This window comes from Rhagoletis pomonella, unplaced genomic scaffold (genome assembly GCF_013731165.1).
Source record: "Rhagoletis pomonella isolate Grant_MI unplaced genomic scaffold, Rhpom_1.0 Rhpom_scaffold_00007, whole genome shotgun sequence".
NCBI classification, from domain to species: Eukaryota; Metazoa; Arthropoda; class Insecta; order Diptera; family Tephritidae; genus Rhagoletis; species Rhagoletis pomonella.
The window spans coordinates 27656057-27681301 of NW_023458561.1; positions in this window are offsets into that span (position 1 = coordinate 27656057).

Genomic DNA, 25245 nt, shown 5'->3' on the forward strand with positions numbered 1-25245 from the left:
TGTCGTTGTTGTTGTTTTGTTGCTGTTGCCAACGTTTAGTTGTTAAGTGCTAAATTTGCCTTTTTATTGTTTACTTTAAGCCATAGCGGCAACAATTTCGTGTTTTGAGTATCCACTTTTGCTTCTTGAAGTCATTCGAGTAAGTAACGGAAGTGGTTTAATAAAAAAAATGTCGAGAATTTGCTGGATTATTATTATTTTTTGTTTCATTCTTGTTCTTAATGTTTTTAAAGAGAGTTTAATTCAATGTACATAGCAAGTATGCAGTTGCCTGGAATATAAACAAATATTCACAAAGCAGGATTCTTGATCGAACTTTAAATTGACGAAACGTACTGGCTAAGCGAATGTCTTCACAATAAAATCAAAATTCTATTCCAGTTAGGTTCAATATCGAATGTCGCGATTCGAGAACTTACTTGCTTCTATCACTAGTTAATTTCGAGAATTGGTTGATGCACATTGTGTTAGGGCTGAGGCAAGGTGATCGCCTTTAGTCGGAATAACCAGGGTCGATCTGGGCACATAGAAATGAAATTTATGAGATCACCTTGATTGATACGTATATCAGACAGATCAGAGAATTTCTACAGACAAAAGTTTTTCGTAAGACAATTGTCGGTTGTGGCGTTGCAGCTATCTTGAAAGCTCTTTTTTTTGTCTTTCGAAGGACTAATAGTTGATCTGCTGACGAGGCCTTGCGTCTTTTTAGCAATAAATTTTGTTTTGATTTAAATTAAATTAAAAATAACGTAAGTTCGTGTTTTTAAAATAATAAAAACTAAAAATTAAAATAAATCTAGATCTGCTGACAAGGTCTTAGAATTCTTCATTTAGCAATAAATTTTTTAAAACTTAAATTAAATAAAAACTAAAAATTATAAGAAAATTAAATAAAAAACAGGAAAAACTTTAAATAAAACATTAATGAAAAATATACCTATACATTTATAGGCCCCTTAAAATTAAATGAAATTAAAAAATGTGTTTCTTTTTATAACAATGAAATCTTACAATTAAAAGAAAATTTCATTAAAATATAAAAAGAAATTTTAACAAAAAAAAATTCTTCTGTAACAATAAAATCGTATAATTAAAAGAGAATTAGATTAAAAAATATATAAAAAAAAAATTAATAAAAAAATATTCTCTTCTGTGAAAAATTTTCGAAACACGAAAAAAAACAGCTCGAGGGCAAGCAAGTTATCATCAAATTGGGCAGAAAGAATTTGTCTCGATTTACTGCCGTTTTTAAAGGACACGGGGCCATGTGCACACATACTGCAGGACTAGGACTTTAACGCATGCCTTCTTTTCGTAGCTGTAATGGTAGATAATTTCTTGTATAACTAGACAGTACTGAGAAAGTCCAGAATGAGATTTGAAGCCAAAACTTTGTTGTGGTTTAACAGTAATCTTAACCCACCACAAATTCTTACGTTGTTAAGGAGAAATAACCATCTGCAATCGTTTTCTTGTTGTCCTTTCTGACGTTAAATTTCGAGTTTTTAAGATTTCACGATTATTAACTACTAATCGAGCCTCAGCTATTTCGGCTAAAAGAGCCCGAAAGTCCCAATAAGAACATCGCAGCCGAAAGTTCTTCGTCTATATTCTTAGCCGTGTATTTCTTTCTCGAAGAGATGGAAATCAGCGTGATGATTCGTCGGTACTATGTATGTAGTTACTTGCAAATAACTTAGAAGCCTGACTGCAGGTAGAAAAAGACAATTGATGGTGCCATAGGGAAGACCATTATGTTTTATTAAGTCCTGATCTAGTGGGCTGCCCTTTTTACAATTACCTGTACCTGTCGACATTATAGGCAATCCGGCTGCAGTAGGCATTAGTGCATCAGCTACAATCCTGACAACTCGTATCACTGACTAGTCTGACACCAATCACCTCTTTCTCTCCGTACATCCCAGATAAACGATTAGGGCACGGGAGGCTGTGGTTCCAGGTAGGCACCAATGAACTATTACACTGATGGATGGATGATATAGCTGTTGGCGGCGAAAGGGGGTTTAATAGCTGCTCAGACGGCCAAGCGGCAATCAGAAACCTAGGCTTGCTTATGGTGCTCTCGATGCTGGCAGTGGAATGTCTGACTTCTCTTTCCGTCGCGCCAGAGTATTATCTTGTCAGGTTTATTTGAGTGCCAGGCCACAGCTACATCTCAGAAAACTGAATGACTAATGCGTTAGCTAGTATTGGTAGTGGTACCACAAATCACTAATGCTATAGGTCTAAATGTGGTTCTTGTCTCGAAACAACTACCTTTACCTAAGCCAGAAAATATTGGCTCTTAGATACATATTTTTGAGAAGCTTAGGGTGTCTTTAGAAAAGCACTTTACACTTTAAAATCGGCAGATAACTCATACATTCTGTGCGGCTTAAAATATTTTGAGAGAGTCCACACTTTCGAACTTAAGAACAAGTGGCTGCGTTGCCACATATGTATATGTACTTGTTTAGCTACATTATCCATATATGCAAACAGGTCAAAAGCGTTATTTAGCTATAGTAACTCAAAAGTTCACTTAAAGGACTCTCTTAATGTAAATCCTGCTTAAGGGGTGACTTGAAAAATATGTATCCAAATTTACAGATGAGAATTGAATCACATCATTCCACATCAAGTTTAGGTTCAAAGCTATCGAAGATTAATGGAAGGATATTCACTGCGCCAAAACCGCAGCATATACTCAGCAGCCGAAAAGGAATAATTTCAAAAGTCCGCATTGAAATAACAATAAAAAAGTTAGTGGGCCACACTGGAGAAGTGAAACTTACGTTACATATTTATTTTGACACATAACAAATGCATACATACATCTGCTTTTGCTTAAGGTTATATGTATTTTTTCTCTTTTTTCTATTTAGATCCTTACCTCTACCCCTGTTCGTTCTAATAACATTTAGGTTATTCTGTTTTCCTTTATCATCATTTTTATCTTAACACTCTATCGATTATAAAATCGATAGTAAAATCCAACAAAATATCGAAAAAAATATCGATAACAAACTCGAAAACAAATTCGATACAAATATCGATATCGAAATCGATAACAAAATTGATAAATATTCGATAACAAAATCGATAATCAAATTAATAACAATATCGATAACAAAAGCAATAACAAAACCGATAAATAATCGATAACGAAATCGATAACAAAATCGACAAATAACCGATAAAAAAATCTATAACAAAACCAATAATAATATCGATAACAAAATCGCTTTAAATATCCTTTAAAAATCGATGACAAATATCGATTATTATATGACAAGATCCGAAAATATGAAAATATAGATAGCAAAATCGATAAAAATTTCGATAACCAAATCGATAAAAAAAAATCGATAACAAAACCTATAAAAACATCGATTATTATATCAATAAGTCCGGAAAGTCTCTAAAACCCCAAAATAGTTCCCATAATGGGTCTCCGTGTTTCTATCTATATCCCTTTTCTATAATTACCTATATTTTAATCTTTCTTCCTCTATCTTCAACTTTACTTTTATCGGTATCCCCATCTTCATCTTTTTCTTTCTATTTATCTTTGTTTTTTTTTTAACCTTTCTCTTCATATCAGCTCAGAGTTTACATATTTATAAATGCACATCGATATGAATAAAAATATTCAAGAAGTATTTATGTCGAATACAAGGATGCAAGACCAGTTGCGTAGGCGTAAGCGCACGACATGCCTACATACATACAAACATATGTATTTTACCAGTCATGCAACGAACACCATCGTCGTCAGCAACATTTAACTGTCGCTAGCAATTAAGCTGCCGCAACATGAAGGCCCACGTACAAAGTGGCTATAAAATAAAAAATAAATAAAATAAATTTTATTGTCAAACAACCATTTTGGTAACCTGTTGTGGTCTGGCATATAGTACTATGTATGTATTGTAGTGCAGCACATTTTGATGCGACACCTCCATTGTAGGCAAAGTGCACGGCAAGCAATTTTTTTTTTTTTCATTTGTAATATCTTTTCACAAATGAATGCAAAAGGCAATTATAAAACGAATAATATCGGCAACACCAAATCGGAATCAACGCAATTGTCTCTGCTTTTTATGCGAATTATACAAAAATTCGCTTGCAACACATCACTCAGCACACAAGCATGCACACATATGTATGTATGTATGTATGTAAAATATACTAGCAACAATAGCGATGCATTTATTATTTTCAATATTGCACTTTTTTGCGAATTGCAGCGCCCGATCATCACCAACGACAATTTATTGCAAATTTGTATGATTTTGATATGCTTATGTGCCGATGTACATACATGCAACTATATATGTATACAGCATAATGAAGTTAAAAAATTTCCAACACATGTGGCAAAAAAGCAACCTCAATTGGAGTGCTGATTCCATTTTGGGTGTAGAGTGTAGATGAGCGACCGCGAGCGACATGGATACAGAGGCAAGCCAGTGAGCGAGTAGTCACGCAGGCGAGGGTCCACCAACCACCACAAGCCAGTACAATTAGTGGCTTACCGACTGCATGACTAGTTCACTGACTGACTGACTGAAAGACATGAAATACTCGTACATACATACATACATACATAAATAAGTGTGTCTCACTTGATTATTGCAATTTTCGCCGCGTTTGTTTAAAAAGGAAATGAAAATCAACGCGCCAACAAACAAACAGCAAAAAAAGAAGCACACAAAAAGCAAAACAAAACTTTGTTAATAAATTATATGCGCCAGATAGGAATAAAAAGCAATTTCCTACAAAATTATGTGTGTGTTGTGTCTTTTTTTTTTGGCACTTCAACCCACAGTCGCTTTGCGCTGTGCTTGAACGTGCAACAAAAATCCACTTAAAACCCCCACGCACGCATTCGCGGTGACGACCCAGACCCGGCACAGGCTTGATATACACAGCGGCACATACATAGGCAAAAATGCAAGCACAAGCACAGGCGCAGGCGCAGGCGCAGTCGCTGTAACAATTGTGAAATGTTGCTGCAAATTAGCATGCAACATGCATAATGCACTTCGCACTATCGGCGGCGGCGGCGGTGGCGGTGGCGATGGCGGCGTTGATCGTCACATGGTTGTTGTTGCAACTGCTATTTTCGCGCGTCTGCATGGACGTGTGACTGTGACTGTGCCATTTGCCATTTTAACCGCGCGCCGTCTCTACCGCTGGCAGTGCCTTTGACTTTGCCACCGAGCATAAGTGTGGCTATGCTATGCCAGTTGTCTCAGCCACAGCATATAAATTTTAGCATGAAAATTTACATATACATACGTGCATACATACATATGGGTAAATGCCTACAAACACACACACACTATCCATAAAGTGATTTTGCTATATTTTAGGCATTTTTTTGTACAGTGAGTTTGTTTTGTTTTACCATTTTGCATACGCTTACTGCATAAATAAAGTTTTTTTTTTGCTTATTTTTTGCTTCTTTTTGGCGGGGGACTCATTGTTCCTCCCAAACCAGCACGCAGAAAAGTGGCTCGTGCATTCGGTCTGTTCACCATATTTATTTGTTTGCACATGTACGCCTTGTCAGTGTGTGTGTGTGTGTGGGTATGCATTTGGCATAAATATTTTAATATTTGTATTCATATAAAAGTAGGTACTTTTGATGCATAAAATTCAATTCAATTCAATTATGGCTTTGCAGCAACAATGAATAATAAGTGATTGCCCTTTTTTGGTTGCATTTTTACAGCGCATTTGTGTCGATTTTTTAACGCCAAGCAAATTGGTTATTATAGAAGTAAATTCAGCGATTTTTGTGAAATTTTATAGACACCTAGATCCATATATGATGGTGAGTTCTCCAGCAAACTCTTTAAAATATCGCAAGCCAATTAATTGCGTGTGTTTGAAGCGAGTTTTTCCTAGCTAAATAACTTATAATAGTTAGTTTTATTCGTTTAGGGGTTGTCTGAAGCTCTATAAAAAAACGAAAAATTCATATAAAGTGACGCACAAGAAATGTTCTTTTATCAAAATTTGCTAAAATGCTCGTGAATTTATTTATCCAAGAAAATTTACAGCAACAGTAAAGTCCTTTTTCTGGCAACAGAAATAATGAGAAATAATTCTCATTTATATGATTTCCTTTAGAAGTGCAGACAGCCACTTAAGATCCAACAGTCATTTAACTCTAAAGGTTTTTATTGTAAATAACAGCGTATCTAAATTTAATGACAGAGAAAGTGGATTTACAGCACTGTTCTGAATTCACACAAAAGACTCGGGCCAAAAAAAAATTAACGGCAAGCACATTGTGAGCTATGCTCAAGTATTATTTGCTTTAAAACTCGGTACCTTAAGTTGTTCTAAAAATTTAGAGAAAAAATTCGAAATTCGGACGAAATTTTTTCGAATTTTTCTAAATGTTGTATGTATATAGTTTGAATCCTTAATTTTTATGGATTTAGTTAAAGCAAGAAAAAATTTGTTCCTGAAAAAGATTGCGAATAATAAAAAAATCAGCTTGTGCCTTTTGGAGTCACTGTATTTGTCTATAATAACTCGAGTTGAGTTTTTCAAATTATAAAGTTTCGTTGTTGCCTTTAGTTTCATCACTTCCGCTTTTGGTTGAAGGAAACTGCGAATATGCCAATAATATGACTCAAATACCGTATAATTAGTCAAATAAAAAGTTCCTTAAAAACAATTTTAATTCTTATTGAAATAACTAAAAAAATAAAAACTATAGTTTTAATTAAAATAATAAAAAAAACTATAGTTTTTAATAAAATAACTATAAAAAATTTATTGGTAGATATTTTCCAGATTTGGTAGATTTTTCTCAAGTGAATTGTAAATTTTTTTTTCGTCAGTGGCAACCCTGATCACATTCAACATTCAGCCAAAAATGGGCGCTTCTTTGGACGCGATCCGTTTTCGATGCCAAGAGTCCTGTTTGCCTTTGCTCAGCTTTTGTTGTATCAAAATGTAGGTAAAATTTAAAGTTTCAGTGCAAATACATATCGTGCACATAATTTAGTATGCAATTATTGTAAATGTTTTCGTTTTGTAATATTTTTATAAGGAAGAAATAGGAACATCTTTAGAAATAAAATAAATGTGTGTGTTCATTTTCTCCAAAATTCATAAAATTTAGTACTTGAAGCCCAAAAAGTTATGTAGGATGTGGGCGTCATAACAAGAAACTCTTCATTATCTTCCAAGTTGGAAAGTTTTGGCTTAAACGAGCAGGGCACACCGAATTTCATCAAAAACGATTTTTTTTGTTAACTTTCGCCTATTTTTATAGAATTAGTGAACGATAATTTAAATCAATGTTGACGTTCTTTCAGATTTATGCTTTTCTCGGTAAAACCAGCATACGCTCTGAATTTCATCAAAATCGGATAACGTTTACTATTTCCGCCCACAAGAGCTGTGGGCATGGTAGCGCGTTGAATTTTACCATTTTCCACAGTTCTTCATTACTAAGTGCCGAATAGCGCAGATATGAAATTTAAGCGCATTTCTAGTACGGTTACTACTTTTGGCCGCAGCTTATATGGGGACGTCCCACTGTGCGCTGGCTACATTAGAAAATGGTCAGACCAATACTCCTCCGTCGGGCCGTCGTTTGGTGGCCACACCGCAGAAATTTCAGTAGGTTTATATAAATCGCTGCGCAAAATTTCTCTACATCCAAGCTCATGGCACCAAACTAGTATGAAACGATTAAATAGAAAAGTCTTCTTTCCTTAGGAAACAGGGAAACATCGCTAGCTATGGGGCTACTTGCGAGCCACATTCTTTCGGTAAAGACAGAATGCTTGAGAGCGTCTCACAGTGACTTGTATTGGTGAAGAAGAGCGTAAACTGTCCGGTGTCTACTATGTGAATAAGTTGCAGGGTAGCCGAACATCCATGAAACAACGACTTTATATCGTATTTGCAAAAAAATAAATAAATTTGTGCGCAAACTTTAACGATACTACTTTTTTATTGCACCCAAGTAATGAAAATGTGGTTTATCAACAACGACAAATAGGGTGACAAAAAATAAAAGAAATTGGTAAAGGGATATCATTCATCAATGGTTTAACTCAAACTCATACACACATATCATATGTATGCATATCCAGTTATATTAAAAATACATTTGCACTGCGAAATTCCGAAATTCCTCAGATGTCGGCTGGCACATGTATATTTACACACATACATACATACATATATTGCCAATCTATTTTCACATTAATGACAATCAAATGGCAATTGTGCAACATTTTTTTCTTAATTTTTTTTTGCACACGCATTTCGACCACAAATTCATATAAAGTTGTGCGCAGCCACTCAATCCGCTTCAGGAGCTCTCTGCATGACCTCAGCGCGTTGTAATTTGAATTGGGAGTGAAGAGGTCAGCGAGTTGAATTTTTTTGTTTTTTTTGGTAACGCTTGTGGTGATAATGAATTCGTTGTCAATCTTCATGCGGTAATAAATGTCATGTCAGAAAAATCATTGTAGGTGGCATGTATTGAATACTTAAATACAGAAATTCAGACTTGGTGGAGAATGATTTGAGGAGGACAAGTTTTTTACCATGCGCTCACATGTACATATGTAACCATGTGGCAAACCAGCGGGGCTGTACGAAAAAAAACTGTAATTTGCAAGAGAAAGTAGAGAGTTGTAGAAGAAAATGTTGAGAAAGTTCGTGGACATTTCTTTAATATCAACTTAGAAAGCTTTTTTCCAAAGTTTACAAGCTTCACTCAACCTATGCTAACCAAAAACATGGAACTACTTTCGATCCTTGAAAATGGTAAATAAATGTTCGCAATAGCATTAGAACTGTGCAAGCGCGCATCTTGGCTTAATACTAGGGTGATTGACTCGTTTTTTTTCAAACCGGTTTCCACCGGTTGTTATTTTATAACGATACGCAATTTTTTGGAAATCTTGATTTTTCTAATATCGAATAAACTGGATATTTTCATCGAATAATTCGTTTTCATTTCATACAAAAAAAAAGTGAGTTTTTCGAAGTTTTTTTATGGCAGAAGTCCACTCGGAGGTATGCCAATGTATGCCGAGGGGCGACCGCTATTTAAAAAAAAAAAGCTTTTTTGGCTATTGCTGGGAGCAGAAATTGAACCACGCACCTCCCGACTGGCAGTAGGAACATCTAAGTACTCTGCTACGGCAACAAATTCGAAGAAAAGTTAGAAAAAATGTAATGAATTATTAAAAAATTTAAATAAGACCAAACGTGCTTCGAACCAAAACAGCTTGTCATCAAAATACAATTGCCGTTCGCAGTGCTCGTAAAATTGTAAGTCGCACGCCACAAATCGGAGGAGAAGCTCGGCCCAACACTAATATATGGGTAAGCGCACGATCTATTATTATTATTATTGTGATTATTTAGGTATCTAGCTTGGAGAGAAAGATTAAATTAAAATCTATTTGAAATATTTTTAAGCCTTAGTTTTATTTAGCTTAAGGCCGGTTTTTGTGAAAATTTTCAACGGTAAAACAGCAATAATAATACAAATGTTTGAAGATATAACTGCTTTCATGGTAAGCACCATATCTCTCATCAGACTTCTTGATCGAATTTACTATTGTAAATATTAAAATTATCTATAAACGCTAAAATAACTTCAGCGACTCAGGATAGGCTTTCATTTTTATTGTTGTGCTTGCAATATGATTCTATTACATACATAAACATACAAGCATTTCTATTTTTTCATATCCTGCAGAGTGTCTGATTTTTTCGCTGTGTTGCATTAGTTGAGCTACGCGCACATACATATGTTTGTACATTAGGGTGGTCCAAAAGTGCATGTGGGGGAAAAAGTAAAGGCGGATTTTTAATGCTCTCACTACCTAGGATTCTTCTATATCGAAAAAATATACCCTTATTTTTTATTTTGAAATCAAAAATATTTAGAGGTCGCTTAAAGTTGTTCATGAATTTTATATGGGGAAATACCCACTTTTCGTAGAAATGATATAGAATCAATAAAAAAAATCAATATTTTTCGATCGGAGAACTCTGTTTCTCTGCAAGAGATTCCCAATAATAATACCCAATTGTCTATTTAACCATTTCTTCATAGTAACTATAATTTATAGGTCCGCGAAAACCACCAAAAGGCCCGAAAAAGGCAATGGGACCAATAAAAAATCGTTAGTATTAAAAACTGGTTACATGAACAATTAGGTAATACTTTTGAAAGTCTACTGAAGAGAATCTGGGTTTTTCGATCAAAAAATATTGACTATCATGAAATCTATACCATTTCTACGAAAATTTTTTTCCCGAATATAAAATACATGGAAAGCTTTGAGCGCTTTGAGCGCCTCTAAATATTTTTTGATTTCAAAATTAAAAAATAGGGGTATACTTTTTTCGATGTAGAAAAATCCTAGGGGTAAGAGCATTAAAATTCTGACTTTACGCTTTTTGGTCCACCCTAATGTACATATGTACGCATGTATGTAGGCTCAAGCAGAAGATCTGTGCGCCTTAATCTGCTCAAACGTATTAAGTATAAACAAACGCATTTGTGTACACATCCGCTACCTTTGTTTATGTGCTGCTGAGGCATTAAATTAATGATCCAATAATAGCCGAATAAAAGTGAAAGAAATAAACAACAGTGCCATCTAAAAATAAATTGAGAAATAAATAGCATCGTGTTACGTTTGGTGTCAACGCCACCAATGCTCACTTGTGCGCCCGAAAAGATGCGTCAACAACAACAATTGATAAATAAACCGCAATGCAACAACAACAAAATTGAGATTTGTTGCAAATGTGTATAAATCACCAATCTACAACTCAGTATGAAAATTTGTATGCCGCTGTGTTCAGAAAGTCGATTTGGGCAACAATAAATGAATGGCCACCAAGTGACCACAACGGAACTTCCGTATTACGCACAAATGAAGCTGTCATTTCAGTTGTCAATTTGGCACTAACGTAACAAAAGAAGAACGGAATTCAAAAGAAAAAAAAAATACCGGCAATACGGGTGGACTAAAAATGGCGAATCAAAATGAATGAGAGGCATAAATAGTGAGTTCATAAATAGTATGTAGACGAATGAATGCTTCTTTACCCAGTCGGCAAAAATAGTAGAAATCAATCTACTAATACGTGTTTTTTACGTTTTAAATGAAAGTCTTTTTACAAAGAAAAAAGAAAAAACAAAAATATTCCGACGGTCTGATAACCTCCTCCTTTTTTGGAGGTCGGTTAAAAATGAGCGTTTACCTGCAATCATGGTTTCACTAATTACGCGTAAATATATAATACGCGCAGGAATTTTTTGTCCAGGATATGAGTTCTGCACCGTTCGCTCGATTTTCAAGTGCCCGCCCAAAGGGCAAACAGAATGGAATGGTGGAATCCTGAAGTTTCAACAGTGCGGAAATATAGCAAGAGGATTTTCAATCACACCCAGCGAACAAGTCTTTGGCAACCGTACAAGGATGCAGTCAAATTTTTCAAGAAGGCAATAAAGAATGCAAACGCGAATCTTGGCAGAACTTCTGCAACAACAATAGAACTCTGAAGGCAACAGGCTGAGAAAAGTTTTGTCGAAATCTTCTTCAAGTACGAACTCTATCCAGAAGCCTTAAAGCTTAAACAGACAGCAGAGTTGAACCGGATTAACTCGGGCTTAATCCGGATCAACTGCAGTCAATTCCCAAGTTGATCCGGATCAACGCTGAAGTCTGTTTATGCTTTCACGCTGACTGGATGTCCCTTCACCCGGTCCTAGAACCCATTCGTCTTTAGGTGATACCGTAAGGCAGGGCAGAGAGTTCGCAGGTGCTAAAAGAGCATAAGTATCGCGTGTAGGTATACAAACGAGAGCGTAACAATGAGAACGCGACAGCATGCAAAATGAATTAGACACACTAATACATTCAGTTATAGCTCACGCTTGTTTGTGGTAGTGCCCATTTCTGGTTAAAAGAGAGTGGAATGAGCAATAACGTCCTTCCAGCTCCACAAATATCCGAGACTTGACGGGATCTTTTCCGCCCAACTACAACAAACTAAGGACATACTGTGCCCTCTGCTTTCTGAGGATTGTTACAGGCTGTCTAACCTTAACTCACAGAACATACGTCTCTGTCTGCGGCTCCGCGAGTTTTATTGTTTTTGCTCCGCATTATTGCTGTTTTTACATCGTCTTGATCTGTTAGAGAGTTATGAGCTTCGTCCCTATCCAATGGTCTGGGTTCTTCTTCAACAGGCGTGTCAACTGTGTCGCCTTTCAAAAGCGTTAAGAAGAAATCTTTCCATATCTCTGTCCAGCACTCTGAGTATATATGTATGTGCGTAGAATTGTTTATCAATTTGCACACTGGGTAAATATGTATATTTGCAGCACCACTACTAGTACGTCCATGTTCTAAAACAGTAGCACATGATTTTATAAGTAGGCATATCCCTGCAAAAATCGCGACTACTCCATGCATGCGTGTAAAGAGTACTCCCTAAGGATCAAAGAGTACTCCAAAATTAACCACAATTCATATAAAAAATATGGTCCAATTAACATGGCGATGTCCTAGGGCAGGACCATATACTCCATCCCTGCATTACATCAGAGTAGCACAAAACTACTCCAACATATTAACAATGGCATTGTTGTTATATTTTTTCGTTTGTACACGCTTTTGTTCTTCACTTCTCAAATGCTTTTTCGAAATTAATAAAAACCAAGACAAAAATTAAAAATTACATGTTGCCTCTGACGGTATTCGAACCCGAACATGCTGGGAGCTAAGAACTAACAGCGAGCATCTCTACACGTTCAGCTACAGCCAGACATGCAAATGTGCTTTCAAATGCTCAACTTCAATCACGTTTCGTTAAAACACGAGCAGTGATCGGATAACAAACAATAAGCTGGCGCAGAGACACGAGTTGGTCCGCTACAGCATGACAGAGGAACACTTTTGTAAGTACTCCAATTTACCACAAATAGACTACATGGTCCAACGATTTTTGCAGGGATACAGTAACTGGTATGTATCTATGTTGTAAGTTTGTATTTATGTAAAATTTCTAGCCAAACAGACGTTCATTGATGAGCCACTCCATTCACTATTTTAGTCAACACCACGCAGTGCAAGTTCTCTGCATCGCAAAATGCTGACGTTCTGAACGGTCGTCTGACTCGAGACTAATAGACTACATATGTATATCTGTGCTATTGTATTTTACGCATACATTTAGCTAGTGCTCGAAATTGATAGCTTCCTTCATGCATGATGTGCTGCTGGTTGCCGCTACTGTGAAACAATTTATGCCCTATGAATTTTGGAGCAAATAAACATCTGAATGGATGCGGCCTGGCACTTGAAAAGCCAAAAAATAAACACATACATACATATGTACATAATACAAAAGCCAAGGTAAAATAAAATCAATAAACAATGGGACTATTCAGCATTTAAAGTCATTAAAGCTGGCGTTACATTTGTATTTGGAACAGTAGGTGCGTATGCCAATAAACCAAACCAGTGAATAAATGTTTGATAAAATAAAAAAGTATGCTGCCTGGGAGGGAGGAAATATTTAAAAAAAAAAAACTAGAACATAACTTATGGACGAACATTTGTTGCGCGCTTCCCTGAACGCGGAAACAATTTGCCGTTGAAGTTGTGTTCGGCCGTTCCATTACCTGACTGCAGAAACGCGCGCCCGTCTGTCCGCCTAACGCTCAATAAATAAGGCACCCTGCTTGTCGCTGCCTCTTTTTCAAAGCTAACTGACCTGCAACACATGTACATACAGATGTACATAAAAATGTATTAATAATAGTATATTCCGCCTCAGCAATGACTGATTGCCTGCCCGTTTGATTGACTGACTGTCCAATTGGCTGCTGACTCTCTCGTTGTTTGTCTGCCTGTCAAACGAGTGGCACAATGTCGCCGGATGTCAGCCACACAATACATTTACAATGCAACGCTACGCTTGGAATTCGCTGTGAATAACCGCAATGTGAATTTCGCAAGCTGCGCGAGCAAACTGTAGTGCATCCGTTGCTAGGCAGATAGGGAAGGGCAGCAGTAGTCCAAATTTATTTATATACATACATATGGGTGTAGATTTGTATTTATGTGACGCTACACGTTGGCTGGTTGGTGTAGTAATTGAGCGTTAATTGAGTTTATCAATGACACTCACATTCAATTTAATGGTCATCTTGAATAAATGCTTTCCGAAAAAACAACAAATTAAAGGTCTCATACATAACAGCGGAAGAGAAGCAGCATGCCGGGGAAGAAATTTTCCCGAAATTGGTGTGCTTTATTTTTGTGTTTAAAAATAAATAAATAATGGTAATATGAATATAAATGTAAATGATTACGGTAACGGTAATGGTAGATAATGTTAACGGTAGACAATGGTAATGTTAGATAATGGTAATGATAATGGTTATTGGAATGGTAATCGTAATGGTAATTATAATGGTTATGGTAATTGTAATGGTATTGGTTAGGGTAATCATAATGGAAATGGTAATTGTAAGGGCAATGGTAACGGTACATAATGTTAACGGTAATGATAATGCTGATTATAATGGTAATTGTAATTGTAATGATAATGGTAATTACAATGGTATTCATTATATTCGGTAATGGTTATGATAATGGTAATGGTAATGATAATGGTAATGGTAATGGTAATGATAATGGTATGGGAAATGGTAATGGTAACGGCAACGGTAACATACTGATATTGGCAATGCTAATGGTAGTTAGAAATGTGATAGAATATTCAACACTTGAAAGACGGACGGGGTTATTTGACCCATTTTCATATGTACATATTTGACTGTCAATATTGCATTTTTTCAGTTATTTTTTTTAATTTGTTTTTTTTTTTTGGTGCCCTTTATTAGATGTGCATACAATTGAATTTAAAAGCATTTCTATTTTGAATAGCTGTTTTTCAAACTTTACCCCTTAAGTTGTATTGTTGGTCTATGATACCCCGACAATATTTTTAGATTAAAATTTCGTTTACGCGCCAAAAGTTTTCATACTATCGACAGCAGTGTGTTAATTTCGGTAGCGAGCAAACGTGTGCGGTGTTAATCGCAATTTAATTACTTGCGCGTGGTCTATAAGACCAACATCAGCATTGACGTAATTATTATTTTATATTTCTGCTGCCTATCAAACCATATCTGTTCTAATAATTGCTGTAACTTAAAATAAAATTTATTATACATTTTTAACAATTTAGAAAAATTCCTTACTAAAACCATTCCCTAGATAATAGTAATTGCGAATGTTTACAAATTTATTGTTTACTCAAAATTGTAAAAATGAAGTATTTTTATTTTAAATATATGAATAAATTTTTTGTTATTTTGTTTTTTGTTTTTCTTAACAAATGGTTTAAAAATATTTCCAATAAAATTTTAATTAAATTTGGGAAAAAAAAAAAATCGAAGGTTTTATTTTTTTTTTTGTAAAGTCAAAAAAATTGCTTAACAATAAAATGCATGTGGTCACACAGACCAACATCAGTACATATTTAAGAGTCTTGTTTTAAGCTCAGTAGTTAAGGGTTAATAAATAGTACCTACAAGTACCTAAAAAGACGGACAGGAGTCATTTTACCCTATTGGAAAATATGTATTTTGAGTCATCTGTTGTTGTTATTTTTTAAAGGAAAAAACAGACCACTGTGCGTCTGTCAAGGTATGTCGACATTCCCGTCTTTCTAGTGTTAAGCCACTTCTGTAGCAATTTAAAGTCTATACAAAACGTTAGTGTAAACGATGCATATCTAATTTTTAAGTCACACCCTATTTCAGTAGTAAAAATCCCTCTCATTTTAATTCCAGAAATTTTACACGCACACAAATATCTAATTATGATTTTTATTGTTAGCTCTGGCAGGCTACATATAAGCAATATTTCAAACGACTACTTAACTAAAGCAGATAGCACACAATCATCCCAATCCAATTATATTTTTGTCGTTGCCCTAAAAATTCATATCTGAAAAATGTCAGCAGCCAAAGTGATGCGGAAGAAAAACCAATTTATTTCAACTTTAATTAAAGAATGCATTTGTCAGGCCACAACTCTTAAACCAAAAAAAAAAAAAAAAAACTGTCGCAAAAACGTACAGTCATATTCGTATATACATACTTATGCATGCCCCGTTATACGTTTGTATGTAGTTACTTATAAATGCCAGCACAGTTTACTCGCAATTTAGCACAGCCAACGCAAAATTCGTTGTGATATTGACTTTTTATCAGAAATCACTCAATTTCCGTCCAAATGCACTTGGAGGGGCGCCCAAAAGCAGCAACAGCATGCCTCAGCTAGGCAGCCAGTCGGCCAGCTAAGCATGCGCGCATTTTGTCATGCATTTTGTCATGTATATGTATGTGCATCCATAAGTATGGACACAGTGCAATGCAGTTCATATATTGTATTCGGGTCGTCGTCTGTGGCATACAAGTCAATAGCAAATAACTTAATGATGCCTAATATGGGACGCCAGTGTCTATAAAAATATATAAATTGCAGCTCATAACTTGCATAGAGATATTGTCTCCGGTCGTCGTCGTCGATCGTTTGCCGGTCGCCGATTGTAAGTAGCTTCTAGCTGCTAGTTGCTGGCTGCTTGTTGAATGTTGCATCTTGTCCAACGTCAAGTCAGCGACTCGCGTTAAGTTGTGGCATACATAATCGTAGGTTGTTGAGACTGTGACGCGTCGGATGCCCCTTAACCAAATGGGCAAATTGGCACCGTCCAACGTCGATGGTGGTGTTGTTGTTGTTATTGTTTGTTATTGTTGCTATTGCTATTGCTATTATTCATGTTGCTGTGGTTTTTGTCGCCATATGTGGGCATGTTGCGCGCACATTTTTGACGAGTGAGTGAGTCCATTATTGCGTTTGGCGCGTTTTGGCGCATAAATATGTGTAAATACCTAAGCGGACGTTTTTGTGAGAGGTGGTTCCAAAATAAGATAGTACTTCGGTTTGAAAAAGTCACATTCTATACGTGGCAGTCTTATCTACCATATGGCGCAGAAGCATGAACGATTACCATCGGAACGGATGATCGGGCGGGACAGCTTTTGGAGTTTTCGAGAAAAGTGTAATCTAAGAGATAATATTAGCATTTCCTCATTCTTGACGACAAATCCGCATTCGATGGAAGGATGAACTGAATGAGCTTTACGGCGACATTGATGCGACTTGGCTATATTTGGAGTTTCTTATTGGCTTTAGTTTGTAAAAGAAAACAAGACTGGCAAACATTATTCAAGTCGGTCAAAAAACTTAGGCCGTTATAGTGTCATTTAATAAGAAGAAGCAGAAGACCTCAAAGTGACCGGGCTCTCCTTTGACTACTCGCCAATTTCTCGTTTACCGGTTAGTGTTCTGGGCTTGGCGTTGTCTGCAGACATTTTTATCAGAGGCGAGACTTAACTGACTTCAAAAATTTTGTTCTCAGAGGATGAATGCGCAGTGGGAGTATACTGAGATATGATGATAGTTACTGTTTTTTCCTTAATATTACGAAAAATTGACTCAATTTGAGAAGTTTTTCAGTAATTCAGGTTCAAGCTAAAAATAATATAAGTAATAATTTTGCAAGTGCTGTTAAGACGAAGTTAATTGCTTTCCTTGCAAGTTTCGGCTGTGGCGTCGCGTGAAGACTACTTGGAAAAACCTAAATACTCAAATACCATAAAAAATAAATGAGATATATTTTTTTTGTAAATACAATTTAAAAAATTACATTAAAAAAATTATAAAAAATTAAAAAAAAAAAAAATAAAAAATCTGCTCTGCGACTCGGAACCTTGCATCTCTTGACTGGCACTCCAGAGCTTTACTCTGTCGGCCATTGCGACTGTTGGAGCGCCGCGATCAAAATTACTAGGAAAAAGAAAATATTTAGTACTGAAAACTAAGGAATTATGTTTTCCTTAAACTGAGTGAAATCGTTTACTCATATTAAGGCAGCCATGTCTTTGGAGCCATTTCAAGGTAATATTTCCTCAGAATGAGAGGGGTATTCACAATCTGTTGCATACTGTCTAGCATGGTGCATAGATAGCATTTCATGTGTTTAAACAACAACAAAATGGTTCAGTCATGCTAGATAGTATGGAATGAATTGAAAGTACCCCTAATATACTTTTTTCCTAGCATCAAGGAATGTTTTTCTGAGTGTATAGACAAGAGAGGAGAGCGCTCTTTCAAAAAGCGGCTCACCTACTATCGAGGTAACAGATTGCAGATACCGTCCTGCCTGGACTGTTATATGACTGGCTCCAGTACCGTTTCAATGTAGCATATTGGAACAACGAGTAAGCAATTTTTCCTCTATTCTTTGGGTGCAGTTGTAGCCAGTCCCCAAGAAGGCGGCTATCATGCTGATTTGGTTGGGATTACTCTCAATTGACTAAGCACTCGAATACTAATGTCCGCGATTATGATGAAATATAGAACCTGAGCGCCGTCAAAGAAAATGAGCAAATAAACAAAGAAAGTGTTGAGGTCCAATTTGACCTCCGAAAGGCCTCTAAAGAACGATACACCGAATTTAAAGCAAAGCCTTCATCTTTTCTAGCCGATCCCAGAGATGCTCAACTGACAAACGGCAAACTGAAGAAATGCATTTTGGTTATTTAAGAGAGGAGTAAGATAAAGACTAAGATTAATTGTAAGATTAAGGGTAGGGATAAAATTAGGACTACCGTTAGGGTATAGCTTAATATTAAGATCGAGATTGCGGTTGAGATTGAGATTAAGAGTAGGCGTGCAGAGTTAACAAGGGCTGCCCTCAGGGTGTTGTGTTTTCCCCTTTGCTCTAGTGCCTGGTAATTGATACTCTTCTTGCCACTTTTAAAAACTCTGATTTCTAAGCTCAAGCCTATGCGAACGATGTGGCCTGTCTAGTCACGGGCTCATCTCTGCCAGCTGTTTGCTGGAAAGCAACTAGTGTTATGCTCTTCACTAGAAGGAAAAGATTAGATGTTCCCATCCTCCTCACACCGAAAGGAGTCTCAATTCAGACTTCTCCCGAAGTGAAGTATCTAGGTGTAATTTTGGATACAAAACTATCGTGGAAATCTCACGTGGAACACAAGACCTCCAAAGCATTGGCAGCATTTTGGGAAGGTAAACATGTCTTTGGCAAAACATGGGGTCTGTCTGCAGAGATCTGAGCGCTTTTGTCTTTACAAGGCCACCGGATGGTATGCCACTTTTACCTTTGTTGAAGAGATCTTATAATGTTGAATTCCACGAGGCTGAATGTTAGTTTAATACCAGCACTGCGCCCGGCCTCACATATTGTCGAATCTTCACTGTTCAGACCGGGCACTCCTCGGCCCGCAACCAGTTATAGCACTTCCACCTTCGTCCATCGAAGCCAAAATCAGACTGAAATCTAAGCAATGCTACAAAAATTTGCAACGGTCAAAACGCGGTCGGACACTTTGCAATGTAAAGTCTCTATTGGATATACTAAAACGCGTTGTTTTTATATATATTTACGTATACATACATATAAGTATGTAAATACATAAAAATGGTCTTACTATTGCCACTTTGTGCCATATTTTATGCTGCACTTAACTCTCTTTCATCGCGCCTTGGCATACATATGTATGCAAGTTTTATATGGTATGTTCAGCCATGGCTGACTACTTATGTATGTATGTATAAGTAGTTATATATATATACATATACCTGCCCACACCAAATTACTTTTAGCAAATCCTAGAATTCACAAACTGTTGCTATGCACCGATATGGCGTTCTTTCGTTTGCAATTCTTGCAACGCTCTTCTTGTTACTATGTGCCTGTTGGCCAACAAGCAAACACTAAACAGCAAGCTATAAGCAGCATGTTGTCATATATTTCGTTTACTTATTTACTTCCTTTTCGCTTTCCAACATTGCTGCTGTCAGCCGGTACTTTTTAAGATGTCTGGCTTTATCACTGTCGGTGTGCATTTGTGTGTAACGCTGAAACGGCATTCATTGCATGTGTGCCGGTCGAACAATTCAATTTGATCATTTTCAAAGATTTATATGAAATTGGCCATATAGAGACAGTTGGATAGTTGAAAATGCACGTAATAAATAAATTCGAAAAATATATTGGCACATATTTGCCAGATTCGTTTGTAATATATATATTTGGACAAACTACATACATACATACATACATATACATATATTCGAATGTAGATAGTAATGGCCAAAGTTGCACATCTACCAGTATAGGCCGAAGAAGTCTTAGAGCCAGCCAAAAATCGACACTCGTAAAAGCATCTAGGTCACATGGAGTTTCTAATAAAGATCTTAAACATGGATTGAATCACTTGACACTAACATTAAGAAACCTATTTAATACGCGCCTCGCAAAAGGAGCTTTTCTTTAAATTTGGAAAATCCAAAAATTGATCCAAGAAAAGGGTAGCCGATAGTCGATACGGAATCGATGGTTGCCGAACTAGCACAGCATGGTATAGGCGGGAGGAGCGAAATATTACCGTTTATTTGTGACATAAGATATCAAAAATGGTTTCACATTTTCCAGTTGGTCGAAAATTCTTGATAGTCTTGAATATATTTTGCTATATTTTGTTATATTTATTTACGTAGGCTACGCTCCGATCGCGCAACGCTGGCCATGTGTGATCGATATAGGGAGCTGAAGATGGAAACGCGACGTATTATTCCGTAATAAAGGAGAGATACGTGAGTGCAAAAATCTTGAAACGGGCGAAAATTTTATCAGAAATTTAGGCGACATGCGGAAGGTTTCAACACCAGCGCGAATTCCTGTAAGCACACATATGGCGACCTAGTTACCGATGTCCCGAAAATACATAAATTATGGAGAGAAAATTTTGCTCCCAATTGAATGGTAACAGTAATGGTAATCCTGAAGAAAAAATTAACAATAACGGAGTGGATGTCCCACGTGACTACGACGCGTTATGTATGTTTTTTTTTTTTTTTTAGATTGGCGCTTACACATATCGTTAGTGTTTGGCCGAGCTTCTCCTCCGATTTGTGGCGTATGCCTTGATGTTGTCACACAAAGCGGAGGGACCTACAGTTTTACGCCGACTACTCCGAACGGCGATTGCATTTTTATGAGAAGCTGTTTTTCATGGCAGAAATACACTCGGAGGCTTGCCATTGCCTGCCGAGGGACGACCGCTGTTAAGAAAAAACCTTTTTCTATATTTTTTGCGATGTTGCTTTGACCAGGGCTCGAACCCAGGCGTTGCGGAGTGGAATCGCGCACTGTTTACCACTACACCACAGCGGCCATTATGTATGTACGTGCTGGTATATGGCGCAGAAACATGGAAAATGACAACATCCGATAAGGTGGCACTTGGGGTGTTTGTTCAAAGAAAGCTTACTTATGTGTAGAAAATGCACCTGGAGTACATTTTTTGGACGCCTTGTTAATTTTTAAAAAGTCTGTGATCCCAAATTATCCACACTTGCTTACAGCTCAGAGGAAATACTCTAACACAAAACTATCGAGAACGTTCTCAACGAGAAGTATATGCGAACCAAACCCAGGCTAAGGTTCTCAATGAGAACAAAATGCGAAGAAAACTTTTGGGAACATTTCTCAGAGATCAAAATGTGAAAAAAAGTCTGCGGAACGTTCTGGTAATGAACAAAAGTCTAAAAAGTTTTCTATCGAAGAACAATTTAGGAACTAAAGCCTCGGGAACTTTCTGACAGGGAACGAATTGGCAACAAATCTAAAGAAGGAAGCGAGAATAACATTTTTTCATAGCGTTGCATCAGAAAAGAACTGAAAGATTATTATTGAAATTAAGTCAACGAAAGCCTTAGGGCAGGAAATTGCCTTGCATATAAAATGAAAAATTATATGAAAATTTAAATCATCCAGGTTTTATTTGGCTTATAATTAACAATCGTCGTTCTCTCTCATGGAAATGATTTTTACTACCAACACACAGACGTACCTCTCATTCTTAACCTTAAGTTCTCAAAACTTGTGTTCTTATTTAATGCCAATCTTCTTGAGAACGTTTTTGAGAGTTTTGTTCTCATTTTGTTCTTTTGAAGAACATTCCCGAGAGTTTTGTTCACATTTTATACTTTACGAAAACGTGCCTGAACCTTATGTTCTCACTTTGTTCCCGTTCAAACTGCTCTCAATACTTTTGTTCCAGTTTGGTTATTTTGCGGTAACGTTCTTGGCTTTACATTTTGTTCTCGTGCAGAACTAAACCAAAAGCAGAGCGCATTTCCGGTACCTGTTTTTTTTTTACGAATAAGGCCATTCATTTGTTTTTTTTAATTCCTAGAATACATTTTTCTTATTGGAATATTACTCTTTTGAAAGCCTTGAAGGTAAAGTAACTATTTAGTAGTTTTTAATTTCAGTATAACAGCTCAGCTAGTATGCTGTGATCTTCGGGAGCCTAGTTGTTCTTCAGGCGCATTTCTGCTGTTCTAACCTCCTTTGAAAATACGTGCGCTCATATGTAGGCACATAAGAGAGAACCACTGTAGAGTGTCACACTTCTTACAAGTCTTTAAGCTGCCGCATAAAATTCTTTTGACATAATTGATGCTGGAAGCAGGAAATAAGCTTCTTCTTTTTGCCGTTCAACTATGTATGTACTACGTACTTCTACATATAAATATGAATATATTTTTGTACATATGTGCACTATAAATTTGCATGCAACACTCCTACAAGGATAAATTGCATGCGCTTTGTTGGGCAATTTAGAGAAGTGAATGAACTAAAAGCTATTTGAAGAACACGACGACACCCCCCATTATTTTCATGCGAACACAAACGCGCCCCAAAAAAATTCTTAAAACCGACGACTGCGCGATCGATTGATGATCTCCCACTCCTTGCACGGTGTCACCCTTAAATTTTCTTGATTTGTGTTAAAGTTGTTGTTCAAGTGGGGAATCTACCTCGCTTGTGTGTGGCAATGACACTATGTAGCTTGCTGCATATACATATGCATATATATGTATACATAGCTCTATATCCTCTTGAAACAACACCAACACAATGCGATGCTAATAAACGTTGTACTGGAAATGATTTAATAATAAAATATGACGGTATGTTTAGAGTGGCTAAAGTTAGAGTAGCTGATTTTGATTTTTATTACAGAAGTGATGTGAAAAATGAGGAGCAATTTAAAAATAGCAGTATGTACATACTAAATATACAAGCCAGCGTGCATTATAGCTTTCAAGAGGAGAACGAATGGTAGTTGTTACGAAGTGTGTATGTAAATAGCGACTTACATAGCTTTCGTTCATTTGCGCATTTTTGGAGTAAATTTAAAGCATTAAATGATACCCAAGTTCCGCACTTGCTTTGTTCCTACGGCTTGTATTTGCCCCCATGAGTCTAATCTAAAAGGACACTTTTCTCTTGCTACCAAATCAGAAGCTTCCCTTTCGGCAATTTCCTTAACATTTTATTTTCAAATACTTACACGAATTGTGATTTCTTTTGACATCTGCAGAAAATTTTTCTTTCTGCTTTGAAACTGACATTTATCACTGTCATATAAGAAATGAGCTTGCGACAACAACAACAATAAAAACAACAAAGTTTGCGTTACCACAAATACCGAAAAATTTCAGGGAAATCAGGTCTCCTTGCGGAAGCAGTGATGAGCACCTATTAAGGCTTCAAAAGCAGCATAATGACATGCATTGAATGTAAAAAAAGGCTCGTTACGGTATTGAAGTACCAAGAAAAGTCATGGAAATATTCACACAAAAAAGAGCAAAAAAATGCCGACATACCTACACATGTATTTGACGATAAATATCTTCGTTTGTGAGGGCTTTGAAAATATGCATACCCTTGTGGTCAGCTGTTTAAGTTAAGTGACATTTTGACCAGTTTTGGCTATTTTAAATTTGTCAATTTAATGTTCATTTTTTTTTTTTCAAAAGTTTGGCACATTACATAACTAGCACCACATAATTTCACATTTCAGTCTTCGTACAAAATTTATATACTTAAATTAAAGAAACTTGAACAATTTCACCCGAAAACTTTAAACTTGTCATTAAAAATTTTAAGAAAAATTTAAGATACGCAGTTTTATAGCCTATTAAATATTAGTAGGTTAAAGTTTATAAAGTATGTTAGTACCTAGCACTGTCTGCAAATAAAATTACTAAAAATCAACGGGATTTTCTGGCGTTTTAAAATGTACACTTTATCTTACTAAACTTTAATGGGCTATAAAACTGCATACCTTAAATTTTTCTTAAAATTTTTGATAAAAAGTTTAAAATTTTTGGATGTATTTGTTAGAGTTTGTTTAATTTTTTAATTTTTGTCAAAAGTTTTAAATGTTGATTTATGTGAAAAACAAAATAAAAATAACCAAAACTGGTCAAAATGGCACTTAACTTAATCAGCTGACCACAAGTGTACATACTAAGCATGGTATTTGAAAATTTGTCTGTTTGTGCGCATCAAAATGTAATTCAATACACTCTAAACTGTCGCTGGTTTTGCAAGTCACTAAAACCAAAGAAACACAATGACAACAACATACCCTACCAGAACAATTTACCCTATACTCCAAAATTAATACATTTTGGTTTTCAAATCTCAAACACAATCACAAATTACTTCAAAAATTTCCAATAAACAGACGTTAGAATCCCAGCCAGTAAGAAATGGTACATTTTACGAACATTATATTTTACGAGGGATTATCGGTCGACAAAAAAATTTAATAGAAAGAGGCTTGTAGTAATTTTTCATCACAAGAAAAAGTTTTAATTTTGTTGGAAATTTTTCTTGAACCACAATATTCTATGATAAATAAAATTCGGCTACGAATGCTTTTTCAATGCGTTTATGACTGTTCGTAGGCGGTCCACAATTTCAAGCGAAAAAGTATTCGAAAACGAATCGTGAACGGCTACCATAAACGCATATTTATCCGGTTTCTATTCGATAAAATATTCAGTTATGAGCTCGTTTACGATGATTTTGCTGGCTGAGATCGTACAAATACTCACACGGCCATAAATATGTAAAGTAGAATACGGTAAAATCTTCATATTGCTAACAAGAAATTCTTAGAAACTTTACCCAATACACCAGGTAAGGCTACCAGTAAAATATGCAGTATTGACCCAGTTTGTTCTGGTAGGG